The 24,746-nt window shown below is 42.3% G+C and overlaps 1 protein-coding gene across 1 annotated transcript in view; it reads right to left on the bottom strand.

Annotated features, from left to right (window-relative positions):
- Window positions 1-5,420, bottom strand: part of DIP-gamma (Dpr-interacting protein gamma) — a 48,806-nt gene extending 43,386 nt beyond the window's left edge. The window contains exon 1 of the mRNA XM_064694705.1: window positions 4,598-5,420. The gene's annotated coding sequence lies outside the window, so the exon portion shown is untranslated. The remainder of the gene's footprint in view (window positions 1-4,597) is intronic.
- Window positions 5,421-24,746: the final 19,326 nt, after the last annotated feature.

The following is a 24,746-nucleotide window of genomic DNA, read 5'->3' as shown; positions in this document are numbered from 1 at the left end:
GACACCTTTGATGTGGTGAATGTGTAAAGCGTGATGGCCATTAGTTAACGTGAATCCAAAAACAGTTAAAACAGCTTTTTGTTTAGTTTGTTAAACGACAAAAATGATAGGGTAGAAGGGTGGAGGGAGGGGTAGGGCAGGGGAGCACGCAATGTTGAAAACACGAACGAAAACAACGTCGCGTTGGGAAACGCGAGTACATAATAATAGACAATTTAAATGGCAGCTGAATAGAAATCATAGAAAATTGAAAGCTTGGAAAACACACAGAAAATGATAATTATTCTATCTCTTGGCCATGCTGCTCAATATGCCAACATGCACGACAAGCAAAAACTGTGCAATTAATCAGCATCATCATCATTTATGGCCATGAAGGCAGCTCGAAATCAGCCCGAATGCAATTTGCACAAACAAGTGCCCAGTGGATACACTGTGAAGGAAGCAGCATCTGCAGACCAGACCAGACCAGACTGCGACTGCGACTGCGACTGGGAATGGGACTGGGAATGTAAGTTGGAATGGGAGGGGGTGGGGGCGGCGAGAAGTGGATGGTCGCTATTGAAGCACCCAACTGCTAACTAAGCCAAATTGTATGCTCAAGTGCCATAAAGCCATAAAGTAATCAAAGTTGATATCAAAGTACTAACTTATGCTCTCATGTATTCAATTAGGACAAATTTCAAATTGGGGGGGGGGCTGTCCTCGTTCATTTTGAAAGAATTAAGCACTTTTGTGGAGCGCAGCTGTTAAGAAATTACCGCAGCGGCAGCTCCAATCCCCAGCTCCAGCTCCAGCTGCAGCTCCTGGTCTGCAGGTCGTCTTTAGAACTTTCAACAACTTCCTATGCCCAAAGTTTCCACAAATTAGTTATGCAAATTATGTGAGTCGCCTCTACCTCAGCGGCGGCAGTCAACCGCCAACTACAACAACAACAACAACAACAATAAGAACAACAATAGCAACAACAACAACAACAACAATGACGCTGCCAGTTAGAAATTGGTATTTAAAACAATGAAGACTCGGTCCATCTTTCAACCAGTTTCTCGCAAATGTGGCCCTAAACTCAAAACTCAATCCTCAGCCCGATTAGGGCGCATAACAAAGCAGAATTTGTGTAAGTTCCTATTTAACATGCTTTATGCATTCCTCAATTATAAATAGATTAAAGTCCAAAATAGACTAAAGTTAAATGTTAACTTTCCGGCCGAGGCGGACACCATTCGCAAAGCAATTAACGCGCCCCAAGGAAGCAACGCCAACGGCAAGGACGCCGCCCAGAATAAATGGGTGAGGGGGGCTGACTGAGGGGGGTGGCGATGCCCGAGCAGAACTCAATTTAACTGACTGCCAACTTTCACAATCACTGCCCATCATCAATTTCAGATTTTGCTGTATGTTTTATGTAGCAGCCGAAGCAGAGGACCGCCCCTCAGCCAGGCCATACTCAATCCGCCACTACATTCAGTCAGTCACTCATTCAGTCAGTCAGTCAGTCAGTCACTCAGCCAGTCAGTCAGTCAGTGAGATGGGGAAAAAAGTGAAAACAATGCTGAAACGGCCAACTCGCAAAAGGTTGGCAATGGTTGCCCAGGGATGCGACCAAGAGTGTGTGCTGATCTGTGTGTCTTGGTGTGTGTTTACTTAAGCGTAAGCCTCGCTCCGCCCCTCGGACCACCACCTCGCAGCAGTAAGCCTTAACCACACAACAATGGCAGCCAGATAAAACAGCGAACGGGCAAAAAAGGGTTTTGCTGTCCTGCTGCCCCGTTTGCCTGGCTGCGTCTTAAAGGATTGCTCAAGTTTTCGGTAACCAATATGTAAATGTGCGTGCTGTGATTAAGCACAATAGACCTGATCAAACCTTACCAACGAGCCAGACGCTGGGACGGACAAAGCAACAGACTGACAGACAAACAGACTGACAGACGGACAGTCAAGACTTTGCTTAACCTAAACCTAAACCGAAACCTAAACCGAGTCCTAAACCGAATCCTAAACCGAAATCTAACCACAATTTGAAGCGCACAAAATGTGAAACCAAAACAAACTAAAAAACGCAGCCAAGTCAATGGCTGGACAAGGCCAACTTTACACACCTCAAGTGTTTGTTTAGGTTGCCAAAGTCCGTCGGCTTGGGCCAACGAAGGGGCGTGGTTGGGGGCTGGGGACGTGACCATTTGCTGTCTTGTTGTTTGCGGCCAGCGGCAACATAAATCTTGTCTTTCCAAACAAAGGCATCGCACCAGAGTTAGCGATACGCCACCTCGGAACGGTAACCCGCCGATAGATGGCGCTAAAGACAATACCGGGCCCGTCTGGAATGCCCGAAACTATTAGCGAAGAGCCTTCGCATTCGCCTTCGCCTCGCAATCACCTTCTCAGCGCCTTGCAAAATGTGTGTGTGTGTGTGTGGATTTTTAAGGGGCACGCACATAAATTGCAACCGCCAGGTGAGCAATGGTGCCACACAACGTGCCCCGCTACCCCGTGGCCCGACTTGATGTATCACACAAACAGACACAAATGTATTTATGCTGCTGCTTAGTTTGGGTGCCCCAAGACTTGCTTCTTATGGGCATCAGCCGCGTTCCGGTCGTAATAAAAACTAAAATCCGCACAACAATATGTGCGAGGATAATGCCATTTCCGTTTTATGTGAAATCCTCTCAGTAGTCCGTGTCCGCATATCCGCATACCCCTCGCCCTCCCAGCACCCTCGGCGCGCTCACATGTGCGGCTTCAGCTCGAAGGTGTGCCTCGATCTCAGCCCAGCCAGTAGGCTACACGGCGCCAAAAAAGGAGTGCGGTCGAAAACTTTTTCCGTTACGGCACTTTCGGAATGCGGATAACCAAATGGATGGGGCGGCTTTTATGGATTGGCACGCCCATTCGGGCCACGCATATGATACACCATTGAATAACCTTGAGTGCATGCAGATAAGCAAAAACTTTTAATGCCGTGCATCAAAATACGGGGAAGGGAAGCGCTCGATCCTGGAGCGTATCAGCTTCGTAAAAGCATGCAATTGTGCTTATGAAACTTTTATTGCCAGTATTATTCTAATCATTATTATTATTATTAACATTATTTTTGTTATTAATAATTCTGGAGCGCATTAGCTTCGTAAAAGCATATAGATACGCTTAGATATGCTTAAGAAACTTTACTTAAAAATAGTATTATAATTATTATAAATATTATTATTATTATTATAATTATTGTTATCATTATCATTATCATTATCGTTATCATTATTTTTGTGTAATTGAGCTCACAAAACTTGAATTAATTACTTGAATTAAAAACTATAAAAAAAATATAAATAAAACATATTTAATTGAAATTTATATTTTCTTATTCTAATTTAAATTTCTTTGATAAAATTTTAAATTTATTGCTCATTAGAGGATAAATAGATAGCTTATATATATGACAATTTTTATTTTATTGTAGTTAAATAATAAATATATTTGCATTACCAAATATCATATATTTATAAACAGAAATCCTTAAAATAAAGTACACACAAAGTATGATTTAGAAAGAATAAGCATAAGTAATGTGGAAATTATAAATTAAGATCGCCCTTAAACCATTTGATTGATATCATTGCAATATATAAGCAAAGCATAAATTCGAGAACAGACTTTAAGATGTTAAGTTTCCAGGTGACCTATGCAAAATTGTATTTTTTTCTGTGTGTCTTACATTTTTTAAAGGATTATGTGACAGCTTTTGCCTTGTCTTATGGCTTATGAAGGCCATTCATTAGCTACATTTTCAGATTATGCTGCAATCAACAAAATGCTTGCCATGTGGCTAGCTGGAGCTACTCTGCCCGAACCGAATGTAAATGTAAATGTGGCACACTTTTTGCTCAGTGTGCGAGCGACAAGATGAAACAAACGTGCAACTTTGGCCAAGGCGCTGCAAGTGGTAAAAAGCGCAACCAGAGTGAGAGAGAGAGAGAGAGAGGGAGAGAGAGAAAGATGACAGAAATGTAGAAAAACAGAAACGGAAGAAAAACCATAACTAAATCCATTGCCATAGCCAAATCCAAGGCAAAGTCTGCGATGCAAATAGTAGAGATTATGGCTCTGCCGCTGCTCCAGTTGAATAAGAACAAGCCAAAGGCAACACGGGTGTCGGATGGGCTTCAAGTCGCTGCTCGGGCAGCGCTAGAGGTGCATAACTATGTACGTGTGCATGTGTGTGTGTATGTGTGGCTATATGTGGCACAATAAATCTTACAAGGGTGCCGAATGGCAGGGTAGGGCAGGGTGTCGAAGCCATTGGAGCTGCCACCCAAATGCTGAAATGGGATTGCGAACGGGCGCCGCCAGTGAAAACCAAAACCAAATAAAACTGACATTATGCGAAAAGCGAAAGCCATAACTAAAAGTTGGGCTAACGTGGCATGATGGAGCGCCAGTAAAGTTGATACCGGCGCAAAGGGAAAAAACAAAAAAAAAACAATAGCAAAATAGAAAAGATAGCAAAGATATCTAGGTGGGCTGAGTTGGGGGGCGGCGGCGACAAGTGTAGTAAAAGGCGCTATGCGGGCAAACGGAAATCGACTTTAGCCCTTACCTGTGTGTGCTGCACGTTGAACTTGCTGCAAGTTATGCAAATGTCCTCCAATCCTGCTGCTGCTGCTGCTGCTATCAATCGAAAACAGCGACGTTGACGTTGTGGCGTGTGCTAATGACATTTGCTTTGATTGCGACCAGAACTCCAAACTGTCATTTTCATGAGCTGAGCGGGTTTTCCTCTTTGTTGCTGTTGTTGTCGTTGTTGTCGTTGTTGTTGGTGTGGCTGCTGCTGTTCCGTCTATTTATTTAATTTGCATGCAATTTTCAATTTTTATGCGAAATACTTTGAATTGACAGCAAACGACGCACACACTTGGCCCATGCACAATAGAAATTGAATTGCAAAATTTGTTTGCCAGTCAATCGCTGGAGTCGACGGCGCAGCTGATAGAGTTCTAGAGGAGCGCCACAGACAGCAACAGCAAAGTGCGCCACGTTCATGCCAATGTCACAGCCACGGCCTGAAGAAATCGCACAATTTGGCGGCGAAAATGTCAAGTATTTAGAATGCCACGACGACGACGACGACGACTGTCACTACAATGGGCGGCGGCAACAACAACAATGATGCCGGCAAATATGCACACACACTTACATACACTCACACACACACACACACTGCGAGTCAAGCCAAAACACACACTGAAAGTGAGTGAGTCAGTCGCAAAGCTTGGGGTTGCCGCAAGTTGCACTGGAAGTCAGTAAAATCGGAGGCGCGAAATTGCGCGACACAAAAGACGCCACACGTTGCCGCTGGCTTCAACTGGATGCTGGCGCTGGAGCCGGCTTGCCTCTGTTCCGTTGATGCGACCGACTGCAACGACGAACGCTCCAAAACTGAAACACAACTCAACTCGAAAGCCAACAAAAAGGATGCTGAACAAATCGCACAGATGCGATGCGATGCGATGCGATGCTGTTGCCGACGAGTACAACAAACCCGAAGCCATTGCCGAGGCTAACGATGCTGCTGCTGCGGGCCATAAGAGAGTGGCAGAGCGACAAAAGAGAGAGAGAGAGAGCAAGAGATTAAAGGGAAGAGCGAGCGAGCTGCGATTGGGATGCTGCTGCTCAGAGAGTGAAGGCAGCTACAAAGTTGGCGACGGCAGCGACTAACGTGCGACTTCGTTAAATTTCTGCGGCGACAGCACACAAAACGGATTCGGAAGCGGAAGTAGCAAGTAAGCGAGCGGGAAGCGGGAAGCGGGCAGAGGGTGGCGGGTAGCGGCGGGCGCTCTGCCGGAGCTGGAGCTGGTGATTGCAATCAGAAGTAGGCGAAGTAACGCGAAGTGGCTGCCTCTAGTCGAGTGGCAATCGCTGGCGACGCACGCGAAGAAACATGTTTTCTTTTTTTGCTTCTTTCTTATTTTTTTGTTGATGTGGGCATTGGTTGGCAACTACTCGTACGTACTTTTTGGTTTCTGCGGTGTGTGTAGAGGGGGTAGGGAGGGGGGGGGGGCGGTGCAAGTGAGTGTGCGAGGGGGTTGGCATCAATATTCACATTCGCACTTGTGCGAGTATTTTCTGATTTGCTGCAATCGCATTGCCAACAATCTATACAACAACAACAACAAGAGCAACAAGGACACATAGAGCAAATTTTCTAACGGATGTTTAGCAAATCTTTTTGCGCCGGATACTAACGGTGTCTTTGGCACAGCGATAGACGGCTACAAACGCAGACATACGACGCATACGTGTGCTCACAGCAGCATGCAGCTGTGCAGGTGTGTGTGTTTGTGTGTGTGTGTGTGTGTATCGATAACTAATAATGGCATTACATTTATGTTGCCCGCACAGACGACCCGCACCCCGCCCTGGCTGCACAACGTTTGGCTCGTTAGTCCTTTGGCCGCAGCGGTGCACAATATTTCAGTTTTTAGTTTTTAGTTTTCAGTTCTCCATTGCTCCATTTCTCCGTGTCTCCGCTTAGCAGTTGTTATTTTTGTTTTGTCTGTTTTTGTTAGTTTCTGCAATTGCAGTTGTCCTTTGCCCACACACACACACACACACTTTCACACACCCACCCATACAGGCAACAGCAACTAATTAGAAACACTTGCCATACGCTGCAGTTGCTCTAGCCAATGTTTTTGTGCGGCTCGCTCTGTATTTGTGTGTGTGTGTGTGAGCTATGAGTGTGCGGCTTAAACTGGAATGGGAGATTGGCAATTGCTTAGTTGATTTTCATTGACTGCCCTTTGGCTGTGTGGACAGATATTGTAGTTGTTCGTTGTCATTAATTGGCTGTTGGTTGTTGCCTGTTATTGTTGTTGTTGTTATTGTTCTTGTCAGTTCCTTTTGCTGACAGCTCTAAGCGATCTCACCATGGATAGCGCTACTTTTAAGCTAATGGAACTGGGCTGCATCCTGCTAACTACTTTGTGCTTAAATCAACCTTTGCTTGAAATTAATTAACCCTTTTAAATGCCAGATATTATTATTATTATTATTTTATTAAATTTGTACCCTTCATTAAATTAGTTTACAGCTGAGTTGGTCAGCTTGGTTTCTTGATAAAAATAATGGAGCTACTTCATTTCCTCGCTTCAGTAGCAACTCATAATCAGCTTCCGCCTTGAAAATTTCAAAGGCAATCGCTGACTTAACAGTGTCCGGTCTCTGTTGCCGTCAGGCTGATATCTTATTCACAAATATTAAAGTTCTTCAATCGAGAATACTTCCGGTTTTTCAACCGCATATTGCAGTTTTTGCCCCATGGTGCATCAACAACAACGTGCCAGCCCGAGTCGAGTGGACCAAAACAAGCATAAGCACGGACATTGCCACAACCACAGCAACAGCCACAGCCACATACACAAGCACAGACAAACAGGACATTGAATTTGTTTTGGGTTTTGATTTTTCGATTTAAAATTGTTCGTTTCAATGGCCTGGCCAGCTGGTAACCGGTCCTCTGGTCGCCTGGCCGCCTGGCCGCCTGGCCGCCTGGTCGAGTGGTCGAGTGGTCTGTTGGCGGGTCGATTGGGTTTCAAGTTGAGGTGTCGCTATCGCATTTGTTTAGAAACAGCATTGCCGGCTGCACACGACTCTCCCATTGACATCATCTTTCAGGGGAGGGCTCTCCGAGCTATATAGGCTACTCAATAAAGTAATTAAGTGCTATGGCTACACACACACTCACACACACACGGAGAGAGAGATGCAAACTTTGCTTATAAACCAATCTATGAATTTGAGTATGTTGCCAATATTTACTGTGTCAAATTGGGGGAATTGATTCAATTTTCCGAAGGAGTTTTAAATATATGTAATTAAAGAAATTAAATTATATTTGATTCTTTTATAAACGAAGCAAACTTTCTAGTTTTTATTTGCATATTCAATTTCGTAAATAATTTAACTGTCGCCCTTTCAATTAACAACTTTAACTGAGCAAAACAATGCGATTCTAGTCAAGCAATTGAGAAATTCAACCACAAATTGATCCCACAGTGCAGAAGTAATTGAACTCTTCTTCTCTCTCTCTGTTGAGCTAATGAAATGGATTACTCGTATTTATTTGAATTGTATTCGGAATCACAGCTTTTAATTAACTAATTGATATGTCTCTTTAACAATACCGATTCTGTCTGCGGTCTGCTGCTAATAACTTCTATTTGTTTTTATTTAGTAAATATCTCAGGTAAAGGCACAGAACTTGTGAGTAATTTAATAAATCAGCATAATTAATACTTTCGGTAGCCTGACGCCCGAAACAAGTAAACCAATTATGAATGTGTAAACCAATTATACATTTTGATTGTAAACTGAATTTGAAAAGAAAGGAAACCTGAAATTATAAATTAGTGCCCAATGCCTAAGACACATTTATTAAGCTAAGAATATTTTAAATATTTTTGCAAATTTTCAATATTTGTGCACTTATTGCGATCGAAAAAATTTGAATTACTTATATTTTATTTTAATACTTTCTTTGTAAAAATTAACTAACAAATAACGAGAAAGAAGGGTTATCTTCGGCATGCCGAAGATTTAATACCCATCTTTTTCATACTGCTCATAATGCTTTATCTTAAACTTATCTCAGAAGCACAGAGAAAATAGTTAATGCGGTTAAGAAATCTTGAAAAACAAAAAGGTTTCCATGCAAGAACGTCATTTGTAACCGATCATTCCTATGGCAGATATAGTGATCCGATGTAAACAAGATTTTGCATAAATGTACGAAGCATAGTGAAACTTATAAATGCCGAGTTTGGTCAAGATATCTTGAGAAAAAAAAAGGTTTCCATACAACAACTTAATTTTCGACCGATCGTTCCTATGGCAGCTATATGATATAGTGGTCAGATCTAGCCGGTTGCGACATATGTACTGCGTGTAATAGAAAGAGGGAATTCTGCAAAGTTTCATCACGATAGCTTTAAAACTGAGAGGTCAGTTCGTATAGAAACAGACAGATAATTTGAAAAATTCCTCCCACATATCGCTGAAAATGGTGCATATGAAACTTTAACGCTTACCATCCGATCGTCCTTAAAATCATTTTGAAATCTATTTGTTTAAATTCATTTCAGAGGTGATTCATAGTTTTCAGAAAACCCATCTCATTTTGGTGGAAATGGAAAATTTGTTGGAATGACTTTTGAGCTCAAACTCATTCCAAAAAACAAACAAACTAATTTATCTTCGATTATTTTTCTACTTCTGAAAATTATTCTATTTATTTATTTATTATTTTCTTTTAGAGTGAAAAACGCGGGCAGAGGCCATCTTTCAACTTTTCTAACTGATTTCAAATATCTATTATATAAAATATAAATTGCATGTGGACTTCAAGTACGAAAAGATTTAAATTTGCCATAAGCGGAATATGGGTGGAAAATGTATGTCTACAGTTTGAGACAGAAAAACTTGATCCGGGAAATACCAGCTAGTATTTTATAACATAAATTTTTTATATATTTTAAAAAAGTCATGTACATTCGGTTATTTGTTAATTTTTAAAAAAAAATCAATTATATTTCGGAACTATATCTTTTTCCTGCTAAATCCTTTTGTGACCTCTCGTGTCTTAGCGAAAAGGATTGTCGTGACATATTAAATAAAATTCTTCAATATTTATAGCGCAGTAGGCAAGTTACCAATATATAAAAAAAAAATAAAGTAAATAATAATTTGAGCAGAAACGTACGAAAATGAAAATGCTGTCCAGTTGTTCAGCTGTCTTGAGTTGACGACTAAACAACTTTATAAATAAGGAAAGGAAAAATAAAAACTGCAATGAGACAAGCTCCTGGAATAGCATTGCATTGACAGGTCCCATAATTGTAAACGACGTTGCCATTGCGCCCCCCCCCCCCCCTCCCCTCGACCGCCCGTTAAGTTGTTGCCGCAGTCTTTGGCATTAAGTCGGGAGGCTGTGGTCGGGGCCGCGACTTAAATAAAAACGAGCTGCGCGTGGCAAATGGAAGAGAAATGTTTCAAGTTGCAGTTGTCGCAGCTCTTGCAGCAGCAGCTGCAGCTGCGGCAGTTGTCGAAGCAGCTGATGTTGTTGTCCTGTGTTTTTGTTGTTTACGCTCGTTGCACTCGTCATCGCTGGCGTTGGCGGCATCCTTTGAGCAGGCGCTTTGACTGCCACTAACAACGCTTACTTCATGTTGTTATTGTTGTTGTTGCTGTCGCTTTTGCCATAGCTGGTCGCGCTCTTTAGCGCTGTGCGTTGCTGTAAAAAAAACAAAGTTTCCATTACTGGCCGCCTCTGGCTTTGCTTTTGCCATAGTTGCTGTTATTGTTGCTGTTTGTTGTTGCATATCCGAGACCATTTTCAGCATTATGGGTATAAGGCACACACACACACACTTGCCCATTCCTAAACTAATACATTCACAGGGCGCACAATGCGACTGTAATACATTTAAAGTTCTTGGGGCTCACTCAGCCTGAGGCAGGCAGGCAGCCGCATCCCTTGCAAAGTTTCGAGCTAGCGAGCTTAGCAGTTGGCCTTAGTTGGGGGCCAAAGCGCTCTCAGCCACATCCTCATGCACGGGCAAGGCTTGAGCCACAGCCACAGCCGGAGCCGGAGTCGGAGCCACAGCCACGGAGCGCGCCAATGGACGCAAGTGAACGGCTTTGAAGGCAAAGGATAAATACGGATTGAAGCGAGCTGCATCGACTTCTGCTGCCGCTGCTGCTTCTGTTGCTGCCACGGCAACTTTTGTTGGCTCTGCTTTCGCCTGCTGCTGTTGTTTACCAAGTTTTTGCTTTGCCTTTGCCACTTTGGTGCTCTCTGGACTAGAGACGATGCGCAACGCCTCAGTTCGCCCGGCTTGGATTCGGGTTCGGAGCTTGTTTTTTTGTTAGCTTGTTTGTTGGTTTGTTTGTTTGTTTGTTTGTTTATTTGCCTGGTGCCTGGGCGATTGGGCGATTGGTCGCCTGGCCCTAGCACGTCGCCCGTCGCCGGCCGGCCTGCCCACAAGCTGCGTTATCGAGTTGATTGATATTTTTAAATTATGTGCCGCAGTCGGCATAAATTTAAATTTGCGGCTGCTGATGCCGTTAATCCAGAGCGGCTCAAGACACTGTCCACGGGCGGCGTGTCAAAATGCCAATGGAGCCGTCGAGCTCCTGATAATGATGAAGCTGATGATGATCCCGTTGATGTTGATTGGAATTGGGCAGCGGTGTAGACGTTGCGGTTGCGGGGCTGCGGCATCATTTTCTTGGTTACACACTTTCCCCGTTTGTCGATTTTAGCATAAAATTAACATTAATTTACTTGCGGTCTTTGAAGTTATTGTCGGCGGCGGCGGCTCCTTCGTTGCCAGCCGCTTGCCAGCCGATTGCAGCCCCAGCTTGCTTTGTTCTTGTTTTTGAATTATGGAGCGTTTTTGATATTGGGCCACGATTCGGGGCCGACCAAACAATGCGCTGCCAGCCATTACGCAGCATACATTTGGATTTCTACAACAGCGCCGCTTATCGAAGCGTGGCACAAACGTTATCGGCCATTTCCATTAAGAGGCGGCCGTTTAATGAATTCTAAAGTGCCGCCAACGCCAACGACAGCGACGTCAGCGACGCCGTTGAAGGATGTGCGTCCGGCTTTGAAAAGATTCGATTTTGGCTACACAATTGTTCGCACGGCAGCGCGGCCCAAAACTAATTTGCGGGTAACGCTTTTGGGGGCCGGAAATGGCTGAAGCCATTAGGCTCGGTTTCTCTCGGGTTAGGCTAAGGCCTCTGTCTCCAGCCAGAGTGCTCGTTCCGAATGGCTTATGTGGCATAGATGCCATTGCCATTGCCGTTGCCATTGCCGTGCACATGACGATTCTGGCATTTTGATAAGCCAGCGGAACAAATTTAACGCTTCGGCCCAAAACCGGGCGGCCTGGCATTGATTAACTATTTCACCGTAGCCCCAAAATGTGCGCAATGTTTTTTTGGAAACTTGATTACGTGATGGATTCGAGTCGTTAGTGGCTTCAAGTTAATTTGCATTGTTCTTCTTTAGCTCTCGGTTAAACACCAACCACGTGGCGTATGCGTAATGTGCTTAGGCAAAAAAGTAGCTTGATTCAATTGCGGAAACCTCACACAAACACACACAAATCCGAAGTCGAAGCACATGCAACTGTGGCTGTATTTACCGCCGGATATTCATTAGAGCCAACGAGCTGCTGCAACCGCACATCAGAAACAGGTCGTATGCGTAACATTTGCACAGCACAATATTGTAGGTCAAGTAGGAAGAACCGAACATGCCGAACATGCAGCACATGCAGCCACATAATGCATGCTAATACACATATCGAATTCGATTCATAATGCACCCACACACACGTGCACACACACACACACACTGCCACTTACTTATTGAGATTAACATAACAAGCCATTGCAATTAAATCAAGTGTCTCATCACATATAATGCAAATTAAAATGTGCTTCGAATTATTAGTTTGAATATTTGAATATTAGCCAAAATGATGGCCAAAACAATTTCGAGCCAAATTCTTAAGCCACATTGTTCAAATGGCTTTTGTAACTTATTAGCAGCTGCAGCGGGTTAGGGGTAAGGGTAGGGGTTGGGGTAAGGGTAGGGATAGGTGGGCATAGCTTTTCAAACAATGCCAAATGAACAGTTTTGAGGGGCCAAAGGGCATTGCCGAGTGCAGTCAAACAAATGGCTGTTCAAAAGCGATTTGAAAATAATGCCAAACACAAATAACATTACCTGTTAAACAGACACACGTACAGACAGACACACGGACAGACTTAAGCACACACACGCAGAAAGCAGACAAACATTTTGAGAGAGCCTTTGGCGATGTCGGCTTATTTATTTAATCAACACTCCACAGTTGGCTTAGTCAGGTTTTTTGGTATGCCTTTAAGCCAAATAAAGTGCGGCGCTTAATCTTTGCCACATTTTATCAATTTAATTATTTCAATTTGAGCGTAAGCAGCAACAGCAACGGCAACGGCAACGACAGCCACCGACAATTTCAGTTCCAGATGCGGCCCACACCAGCACGCAACACACACACACACACACACACAGATACACCACAGGCACATACAATATATAGACAGGCAGCCAGAATGCGGCAAGGAGGCATTCACTAGCATCCTGCCATGCCCTGCCCTGCCCTGCCCTGCCATGCCATGCCCTACACCCTGAGTATTCCTCCTGGCTAAAATGCGCGCAATCTGCGCATCAATAAACGCTTTAATCTCTGCTCGCCTGCCATGTTGCTGCTGTGGCTCTTGCTGTTGCTGTTGCTGTTGCTGACTTGTTTCGTGTTGTTGTTTCTGTTGTTGCTGCCTGGCTGGCTGGCTGTCTGGCCGTCTGTCTGACTGCTGTTGAGCTTTGACCTAAAGCGATTCAATAATCAACTGCCAACAATTTTACCGTACTTTACTTTATTTTCACGCTAAACTATCTCAAAGATGCGAGCTCAAAGATACGCTACAGCGATTTTTTGTGCGGATTTCGAGCACACCCACACACCGAGTGTGTGTGCGTGCGTGTGTGTGTGTGTGGGAGAGACACACAACCAAGCGGTGGCTGTGTGCAGCCTTAGGCCAAAAGTTACCATACTAACTTGTTTTTAGTTTCGAGTTCGTACGACATCATTTTACTTTAAGCACTTAAATATACTTTGTGCCCACATCCCCCCACCCCCGCAAACAGCCATGGGCCAGGCAGGCAGCCAACCAAACCAAAGCCTGCCTGCCTGCGCCTGGCTAAGCTATTCGGTTCTATTCTATTCTGCTCTGTTCTATTTTATCCATGCCTGTGAGGCGGCCACTTGAGCAGTCCACACTTTTTATATCGGTAAACTTTTGTTGCTCTGCGAGTTGTTTGTGTTTTTCTTTTGCACTTTTCAGTTTGTTTTTCTGTCTCACTCTCTCTACCTCTATCTCTCTTTCTGTTCGGTTCATATACATATATATCTTTATATATGTATATAAATATTTCGTTCGTCGCCGTGTTTGCCTCTGGTTGATCTAGAGATTTCTATGCAGCTACCTAGAACCAATGAGCCCCCCCCCCTCTCTCTCTCTCTCTCTCTCTCGCTGCCCACAACTGCCTATGGAATATGGGCATTGGAGCTGTTCCCCTGTTACCCTGTCCCCCTGTTACTCGCCAAAGAAAGGCGTATTGAAAATGGCATAAAAATCGCATTTGAATGTAGCCGCTTTCTCCTCCCCTTGTTGTTGTTGTTGTTGTTGCTGCTGTTGCGTATGTCGTCCAGTGTTCCTTTGGGGGGGGGAGGTTCTGGCTGAACGCGCCACTTTGGGCAGCGCGTTAAGTCAACGACGCGGCCGGTCGACCCTTTTAGAATCTGCAGCGCATATAAATTTTTTTTGCTGGCGGGCAGCCCACACGATGTAGCTGTTGCTGTTGCTGTTATTGTTGTCCCTCTGATTGTTGTTCTTGTTGTTGTTGTTGTTGTCGTTGTTGTTGTTGCTGTTGTTGATGCTGGCGACATCGGCAATGGCATCGCCAGCGTCGTTTTCGGCCTTGTGGGGCATTAAGGCAAATCGGGTTTAATTGAAAATAAAAATTCTTAATGGTCTTTAACCCAAGATTATGGTGCTGTATTGCCAGCGCCTTTTAGTGGCCTCTTTTATTAAATGGATGTGTGTGTGTGTGTGTGTGTGTGTGTGTGTTGCGGGCAAAGGGTTGCCTTGCGCCCCATCGGCCAGGATGTTGTTTCGACTGCGACTTCGACTTCGTCGCAGCCTCGACTCGTCGCTGGTCAGCGCCATGCGCCATTTTTATGTCGCCGGAAGTGGCGTGTAATCGTTTTTATTTTGTAATTGTTTTAGTGGCACTTCCTTTCGTGTTTTTTATGTGTCGCCCGCTTCTCGCTTTCGGCTTGGTCCTTTTTCATTCTTGGCTGCTGCTGTTGTCGTCCAACGGTTTTATATTTGTTGTTGCGCACTTTTGGGCCAAATAGGTGGCCTCATAAATCAAATATGTCACAGCAATTTAGGTGTCAGAATTTTTATTTTTTATTTTTATAACGTTTCCCGGCCAAGACGCAGCCAACGCTCCCAAAAGGCGCCCAGGCCCACGAAAGGGCAACGAAATGCGTAAAACCCACAAAAAAAAAATAAAAATATTTATCCCGAATGGGTAGCAGTGGGTTAAGGCAATCGGGGTGGGCGCTGTCCATTCGGGTGGCTAGCGAAAATATTTCCAAGGGTTCGAAACGGCGCGCAAGAAAAACGCTAAATTTTATGAAAAAAGTTTCATAAATATGGCAATGAATTTAATTAAAACACACAAAACAAAAACAAGAACGAAAACCCGAAATGTGAGAGCGTAAAAAAATACCATAGAAAAGCGCACAGCATGGAAAACAAGCCCGAAAATGTCTGCGCACTAATTACGCGAATTAAACGTCAATTTGCAAAAACAATTCATTTACGAACCATTCACCAAACAAGCCGGATCTGACAACATCAAATAAATTTAAATGATCGCCTACCAAATACTCTCAAGCGCCTTAAATTTAGAAATATTATTATTACCTTTACCTTGATTAAACGTTACGTAGAAAATAAATGTTTATTTCTGTCTGATCAACAAAACTAGTATAGTATTAAATTATTAATTATTATCTAGTCAAATAAAATATATTTCAATTATTTATCCAGAATCTACTTCCTCAACCCTTATTCAACACTCCTAAGCTTGTGTGTAGGGTATTTGCCTAGTCGCTTACTCCTTAGCGCTATTTAATACATTTAAACCGAATCACAAAAGGCTCAAATAATTTACACACAAAAGGTATACTGCATTATTATTTTTGGAAAATAATGAAATATTTATTTGTTCCATTGACCGTCTACTAATCCCTCAATCATTTACTCCCATGAAGATTATACATTTGCCTTATTTTATATTATTAACTATTCAACAACATTTTAATTAACTAAAATTAGACATAACAAATGTGCTCTAGTTGGGAGTGTGCGACTATGAGATACCGTAAGCCGTTGCTTGCTGCAACGGTAATGCGTTTATGATTAAGCTCGGTGCTTATAGTCCGATTATTATGAAATTTTTGGGGCATATGCCATGCAAATGTGTAAATTGGACGGGGCATATTATCGATAACTTAAAACAACTTGGTCGTTCAATATTTAAAGTCTCTAGTCAATAGTCGAGACCGAACGAATATGGCTAGATCGACTCGGCTGTTGATACTGATTAAGAATATATATACTTTATCAGGTCTGAGAACCCTTGCCTTGCCTGCATACATTTGCAAAAAAACGTTTAAGCCGTTATACCCATTTAGAAAAATTTCAGGGTATATTTTATTTCCAAATTTCATGAGCTTTCCGTATGCAGGCTTTGAGCTATTATTGAAAATATATTTATATCTATTTATTTAAATATAACTTTAATACGACAGATATGGTCAAATTGTGTGCACATATATGAATATATGTCACTTCTCGCTACGCAGAAAATTGATGCAAGTCAGAGTTCCCGACTAGTAGATGCCCTGAACGCAGAGCACAGCTGCCGTTGAAATCAATATCGGCTCCTTCTGTACATACTCATAAAATGACACACACATATACGCACACACACACACACACACAAGCAGGCACGACGCTTGCTGCGCACTTTACGCAGCGGATGCGCTTCTTCTTCTTCTTCTTCTCATTGTCACACTCCTTGGGAAATGCATTATTGAAAAGCTTCCGTGTTTCTGTGCAATGCTCATGAAATTTTCAGGAATTAAATATGGCACTCAACTACGTACATATATTTTTCCAAGGACAAGGCCTTGTCTTTCAATATGCAATTTAGGCGGGAGCGGGGGGAGGCATCGAAAAGTTGAAATATTCCCAATATGTGTGTACTATTCGAGCATATCTAGCATCTATTTGTTATAATTTTTAAGCAATGTCAAAAAAGAAACATGTCGCAAAATCTATATTTAACGATATTATGGATATGGCGAGAGATATCGGAAAAAGGTAATAAACTCGTTCTGCGTATAATACAAGAGTATAATATCGTAAGTCTTTAACTCTTATATGTTCCGAGATTGATATGCTCATTCAGACGAACAGACAGACAGGATAGACTGTTAAAATATTGCCCTACTATGCGATTCTCATTATTGCAATAACAGTTTACAGATTATTATGCTTTGAATTTAAGTATTGTTGGGAATCTTATACACTTCATCTCTGCTCCTACTCTCAACACAATTTTCGCTTTTGCAGTCTAACTAGAGAGTCTAACTAAAAGAGTTTTAACTACATCTTTCTCCCCCCCCCCCCCTCTCTCTCTCTCTCTCTCTCTCTCTCCCTCTTTCTCTCTCTTTGTCTCATTCCCATCCTCATGCTCGAGCACATTTCTAGTAAAGCTCCCAGCAATTGGGTAATAAATAACAACAACAAAAATAAACAAATAAAAAAACAAATATGAAGCAGATATAATATTATTTGAGCTGATTCATAAAATCACCGAATCGAACAATTTTATATATATTTGTATTCATTCAAGCATTAATTCCCCGAACTTCTCTCTATTCACACAGAGTAAAATACAAGCTAAGAAATATTTTGAATTATAGTTTAAGAGATATGCATTTATTTTCCATACCAGTTTATGCAGAGGTTCGTGCGAGTACAACAGTTTTGTGGCAGGAAACGAAAGACTAAATTGAGTTAGAAACTTTGTTATGACTAGAAGCGCCCGCTGAATATAATAAAACTACAAATCTTATAGTTAAAATCTGCCGGCTGTGCAATATTCTGTTTACAAAACGACAAAAGCTAAAAGTAGGCGAAATAATAGTTAACACTTTATTAGTACTAAATTACTTTAAGACTTTGATTAATTTTACACGAGTTGTTGATTTTTACGAATTGCTGAATAAATATTGAATACGCAACATTAAGTTATACAAAGAGATTGAAGAACAAAACGATGAATAAAACTATTTCCCTATTTAAAAGGAGTATTAGCATCAAGTTGAGCAATTCGGAAATCTAGATGAACAATGTTAATTGAGAGTTATTGGTCTTATTGGCTTATTAAGCACCTGAAATGACCCGAGCAATTAACCAAAACACACAACACGTTTTTACAAATTGTAATTCAATGACTGAGCTTTGCAGCACTTGAAAGTTAAAGTTGATAAAGTTGCCTTTGCTGTTGCTGTTGCTGTTGCCGTTGCCGTTGAGGTCGTGCCAGGATCAAATGTCAGTGAATTAAGGTGAATTATCTTCGAATATCTTGGCGTAAATGTTTTGGCATGCGCCACAAAAACACACGATGCGAACGTGAAGAACTTTAAGCAAAGCGGCAGAAATCAGCCGCATGGATAGAGATTCATTAACTGAATGCCATCAACGCCACGTACACTTGTGGAACTTTTGTGTTCTGGCCATGGCAAAATGTTAATGAACACGACGGCAGACCGACACAGACATGGCCAGTTGGGTCTGATGTCGGATGTCGGATGTCTGACTGTACGACAGTCTGGCAGTCGCTGGCAGTAGTACATCATTGTAATTGAGTGTTCATTAGCGGGCGAGTCGAATGAATTTTGGCATATTGGCTGCGGCCTGCAAATCGTCGGTACAACATCATTAACTTATGGCCCAGTCATGTGGGCCAGGCCCTGGCCTGCCACGCCCTGCCAGCCTCATTATCGTCATCAAGCCATCATCTTTATTCGCTAATATTTGTGATGTACGCACCAACTTTAGCCAATTTTATTGTACATTAAAGCCAGCAGGGTGGGGGCGAGGAGGAGGAGGAGGAGCTGTGGCGGGTGCGAGAAGTTTACAAATATAATTTTATAAATGTGCGTTATGGCAATGAAAAGGACGCCAACTCTTTGGGCCACAACGTTGCCGGGCTTATGCCAAGTGGACGAGGGGTGGGGCTTGTTGTCGACGACCGACTGCCAAGAATAACAACAAATCGCCGTCCGTGTTGTTGTGCTCAAGTTTTTTGGCAGCGCGCAACATCTGACTTGGATTTGATTAATTCTGAAGTCGGTTTAACGGCTAAGCACCAAGCGAGCGGGGGGCAAGGCAAGGCAAGGCACGAGCAGGCGGTTTCCTTTGCTTACCAAAAAGGGGAGGGGTGGAGTAGTTGGAGCAGGGGGGAGCTGCTCATTCATTTAACTGCGGCTGCCGCGCTGTCTGTTGGGGTAAACTTTGATGAGCAACAAGAGGACGCCAGCAGACGTTAAAACCCAAAGTAGCACGAATAACAACTTTGATTATAAAATGCAACAACTGTAAATGTTATCACAGCGGAAATGTGCGTGCAATACGAGACGTCGGAGACGGAGACCCATACTCATTGCGCGGCATTGTTCTATTAGTTTAAGATTCTCTTGCTCAACTGTCAGGTCAAATTAGCACCATCGAGTTGCTTTGGCTGCTGCTGCTGCTGCTGCCACACAATCTTCCACAAAGTTGGATTACGTTTTATAAAATCCGTATCAGTTACCCAGGTAACGATACGTTTAATATTTGTGAGAATCATTCGTACATCCAGGCAGAGGTAAATGACTTCGACTGGGAAAGAAATAACTAAATCGTCTAGACTTGGTTGAGTCCAGAATTATGATTATGAGTCAAGAAATCTGAAATGTCTTAATGTCGGATGGACAAATAGTTATGATATAGAGCAGTTCTTAACTTAGTTATGCGAAATATCAAGATTAGTTTGCATAGAAGCAGACAGATAGACGTAGGGGCATGACTATATCAACGCGGCTGTTGATGCTGATCTAGTATATATATACTTTACGGGGTCGGAGATGTCTCCATCTACGCGTTACATATTTCAAGACAAAATTGTCAAAGTATGTAATCTATTGAAAAGTGAATTTCATTATAAAACCCAATCTAAAAAAAAAGGTAACTTTTTATAGTCGACCTCAAATATTATCGAACTTAATTTTAATATTTTAATGAAAATATGTTAAGGTAGCAAAAAGCGTGCACATTTCTTTGGATAAACATGTTTGTCTGTGCTTCTTCAACTTGTCACTTTAATCTATGCTCAGCTTCAAGCATCGACTTATCCACAAAAGTGATAATGCAAATTGCTAAAATCACTTCTGACATTGACTTTCGCCACAAGAAGTTTAGTGATAAATCCACTTGGAGAGTCACATAATCAAAAACAACTTTTAAACTTGCTAAAACCCTAATGCACTATACGAATAAAGAATTATATTGCTAAGCCCAGACATAAGACAGACTCTTGCTTTTACTGTTGCTGCTGCTGCTGCTGCTGCTGCTGGTGCTTCCGTTTTGTGTGGCTGTCAATCTAAAGCAGCTAACAGTCGAGTGGGAGCAGCTCGAGTGGCAGCAGTGCCAGACCACTCTGCTGATAGTTAATTTCAGTCATTCACATGGAACTGTGTGCATTTGTTGCTGTTACAAACTTGAATTATGTGCATGTCATTGTGTAACAACACTCGCATAAAACTCATTTGCCATTGCCACCATCAGCTCGACGGCCCACAATGCAGTTCACAGTGTCCGGCTAGCTCGGACTCGAGTCCGAGTCCGAGTCCGAACTCGGTCTCGAAATTCGCACTCCAAGTAAGAGTCTGGGACAGAGTTAGCGTCGTCCTGGTCATCGTCATTATCATTCAACTATCTAACTGCGACAACGATCAAAAAATACCAGAATATTTCCCTTTTGCAAACAAAATAAATTAGAATTGAAATAATTCGTAGGAAACTTTGCGTTTTTCCTAGTTTTTAATAAAGCAAACGGCGCGCTGTGCAAACTTTTGCCCAGCGGCAACGCTGCGTATGGGCAATATGCAAAATGCAAAATGCCAGCGGACCGAGTCCTCAGTCCTCCCCCCCCCCCTGTCCGCCCCGCTGTCAAGCTGCTGCCGGCTCGTCAGCGCCGCCCGACTGGACTGGGGTGCGGGTAGATTTTGCGGTTGGACTCGTAGCTAACAAACAAACAAGCATTACAAAATGAAGGAACAGCGTAAGCTGGCAAGGAAGCAGCAACATCGGCAACAGAAACAAGGACCTGCGACTCGGGACAAGCGGCCAGCTGGCTGGCTGGCTGGCTGGCTGGCTGGCTGGCTGGCTGGCTGGCTGGCTGGCTGGCTGGCTGGCTGGCTGGCTGGCTATAAATAAATAAAATTTCAAGGATGCGTGCGCTTTTATCTTCGCAACTTGCTTTTGCCTTTAGTAATTTTTATTACATTTTGCTGTGTGCACTTTTTCATATGTTCTAAATAGCTGCGCTCAAAAGGAATACGTCCGCAAACTTTTTGCGCCAATTCAAACTAATGATTAAACATTTTCAGTTTGCGCTTTATATTTGTGCTATGACATTTCAGCATGCGACCGTTTCGCTCGAACCTCGGCGCAGTTTTCTTTTTCCGTTTTTTTTTGTTTTTTTGCTGGAAAAGGAAGGGGAGCTCTTTTCATTCATGACGGTCGTCTTGTTGTTCGGCCAGCAACCGCAATTTGAATATATAAATACATTTTAATGATGTCGCCGCTCATTAATCATAATCTATTCATTAATTTTTGACCTACCTCCAACGCTGGCTTCCCCTGCCCTTCTCTCCGGGCCAAAGCTGACATGTCGGAAAATCTTACACAAAAAAGTGAAATGTGTACAAATGTTTGGACCTTTGTTTTACATGATATTCAGATAGGATCTCGGAGAAGGAGGCAGGCAGGCAGCGGCAAATACAAATAGAACACGCCATGGCAGCTAATTAACAAACATTTTTCGCCCAGCACCAACCGACCAACACCTGGCCAATTAGTGAGAAACGAGCAGCCCGCTTTTCTTAATGGCAGTGACAAATTTTTATATAAATTTTGTATAAGCTGGAGACGCTAAACGCTTTTGGAGACAGTCGGCCAAGCAGCTCAGCTGAAAATACTGTTAAATATTTGAAAGATAAGTCGCAGCTCAGCAAAGCCAGCCCAGGGCCCAAGGATCCAAAGCTTACGCCATGGGCAGAGGCGTGGCTGGGATTGGCGCACAGAATGTGACCCATTTGCTGTGTTTTTTTTTTAAATTCAAGCACAGTTGTCCGCTTAGTGCTATTTCCGTTTATTCTTCTGCTTTCTTGTGTGAGTGGGTGGATGAGATTTGATGGGTCTCGAGAAATCGAAGCGGTATAATTTGTCACCAGAGAGAAAATGGTGAAACATTAAATTTGGCAAATAAATGGACACTTGTTTGTCATAACGCTGCAAATGCGTCCAAATACATGCGAGTAAAATAAAAATGAAGGGCCAAAATGGACGAAGCCGACGCAATGGCAATGGCGACAGCTACGATGTTATCCGAAACAGAAAAGTAAAAAAATTGTTCTTTAAAATGAAAAACAAGTCCATTTTCATTTGTGCAATAAAATAGAAAACAACAAAAGTGACTGTGAAATACGCAATTTGCCAGGAATAGCCAACTAGCTAAATACCCTGCCGACAAATAATTGGAAAATCGAATGTTTGAGTTCTCAATGTGGCTGAAGCTAAATTTTGGACTACAAAATTATATGCTATATAAACGAAAATTATTATTATACAGTGACAAAATTTAGTTTAAAAACATTTATTTTAATCAATTTAATGAAATCTTGACTTAACTAAATTTTGGACAAAAAAATTATATGTGACAAATTTTACTTAACAAAAATAATGTATATTTTAATTATCCGATATATTATCTATAAATAAAAGAATATTGATAAATATTTAAAATAAAATACCACAAGAATCCGATTTATGGGCGACTGCAGTGAACGCTCGCCCAAGCTTTCAGTAGTATAGTAAGTATAAAATCCTGATTAAAATTGCTTTTAATGTCCATATGCCACAATTTGTTGCTGCAGAGCATTTGCCAAAAAATACAACGACGAGGCGAGAAGGAGGAGCAGCAGCAGCAGCAGCAGCAGCGGCAAATGGCAATGGCAATGGCAAAAAGTAAATAAATCGCTTCAAATTTTCGCATGGGTTGCGAGTCAGGGGAACGGACCAAAACTGCTGAGCACAACGCTCAACTGAGCTGAGGTGGCACGAGCTGGGCGTGCAGGGAGAGCTGAGAGAGCTGGGACAGCAGGAGGATGTGACGGAGGTGGCAGAGTTGGCCTGGAAGCGTGGAACCGTAAGTAGAAGAAAAAGCCGGCGTAACTGCAGCGAAACCAGGCAGAAGAAACTTACACCAAACCCTGTTCGACTTGCTCCTTTATTGTTTTTGTTGAATGTTGTTTTTTGTTGTTGTTGTTGTTGCTGCTTTTTTTTATTATTTTTTCTTTTGTTGATGGTCTTGTTGTTTGCTGGTTTTGTTGGTGTCGTAGGTTGTAGAGGTTCTGGTTCTGGTTTGGGACATTTCTACGTAGTAGGTACCAGGTGCAATCTATCGATTCTCTGCTTGGCCCCGCAGCAACATCCTTGTCGTCCTGCTGCTCCAGCTTCAGCTTCTCGCTTGCTACTGCTGCTCGTTATTGCTGCTGCTGTCCATGTTGCCTGTGTTGTTGTTGTTGCTCTTGTTCCCTAGTTGTTGCAGTTGAAATATTTACGATGTACGTTGGGCTATTTCACTATTTGTAGCACCCCAACTCGCAGTCAAAGTCGCAGTCGTAGTCGGAGACATACGCACAAGTGTTGCCATTGTTGTTATCGTTGTTGTTGCTGTTGTTGTTGCTGTTTTCTTTTGTTGTTGTTGTTGTTGTTATTGCTGCTCGTGTTGGCTGTGCGTCACCTTTTTTATTGTTTTCTGGCTTGTAACGACGAAAACGAAAACAGTTGCACCAAAATGTATTAAATTATCAAATAAAAGCAAGCCAAAAAATATACAAAATAAAAAATAAAGTAAAAATACAGCGTTTAACAAAAATGTAAAACACAAACGGGGCGACTATATAATGCTCTACAAACAGCTTTTTCTTTTTGGAATGCAGTGCAAAAGTGACGCAGGAAATTGCAAGTCCCGCAGGACAAAAGGGCTGCAATTATTGAAACTAGATGAAAGAAAATAAACCCATACGAAGGACACAATACGTCAGCAAAATTAAGCTTAAACAAGAAGGAATTTACAATAAAAAACATATCGTAAAAACTGATCTAAATGAAATTGGAACACATATGTTTGCATATATACCTTATGATACATTTGACATGCGTGTTAGTTAGAGTATTCCGTTAAGCGACTATTGTGAAAATCTATACTGATTGTTCCAGCCAAAACAATCCCAAAAAGGAGTACAAAAAAAAAGAGGAGTAGAAACATCCATTCACGGAATTGAATTTTTCCATTTTGTGATGTGAACGTTTTAAATACAATTAGTCCAGTTGTTCAACAGCGTAAAATATGGAAAAAACCCTTCTATATAAAAACGAGAAGAAATGGCTAACACTTGGCACGCCGAAGATGAGATGCTCTTTCAGAATTTAAGCTAACGATTGAGCAGATGTGTGCAGAGAATAATCTTGAAAAGGAGAAAATCGTGTTAAGCTTATGTACGGCCTGCAACCAAAGGAAGAGAGAGATAGAGAGAGAGAGAGAGAAAGATAGTCACAGAAACTGGAAGAAGGATAGACGGACTTGGCTATAACTGCTTGGCCAGTTACCAACATATGTATATCTATATATTTACTATATCGCTCAAAGATGCCTTCTT

The sequence above is a fragment of the Drosophila montana genome, unplaced genomic scaffold (assembly GCF_035044405.1).
Source record: "Drosophila montana isolate Dmon_TW-CO22-7 unplaced genomic scaffold, ASM3504440v1 contig_3733_1, whole genome shotgun sequence".
NCBI classification, from domain to species: Eukaryota; Metazoa; Arthropoda; class Insecta; order Diptera; family Drosophilidae; genus Drosophila; species Drosophila montana.
The sequence above is the reverse complement of the archived record's forward strand: the minus strand, read 5'-3'. Positions and strand labels throughout refer to the sequence as shown.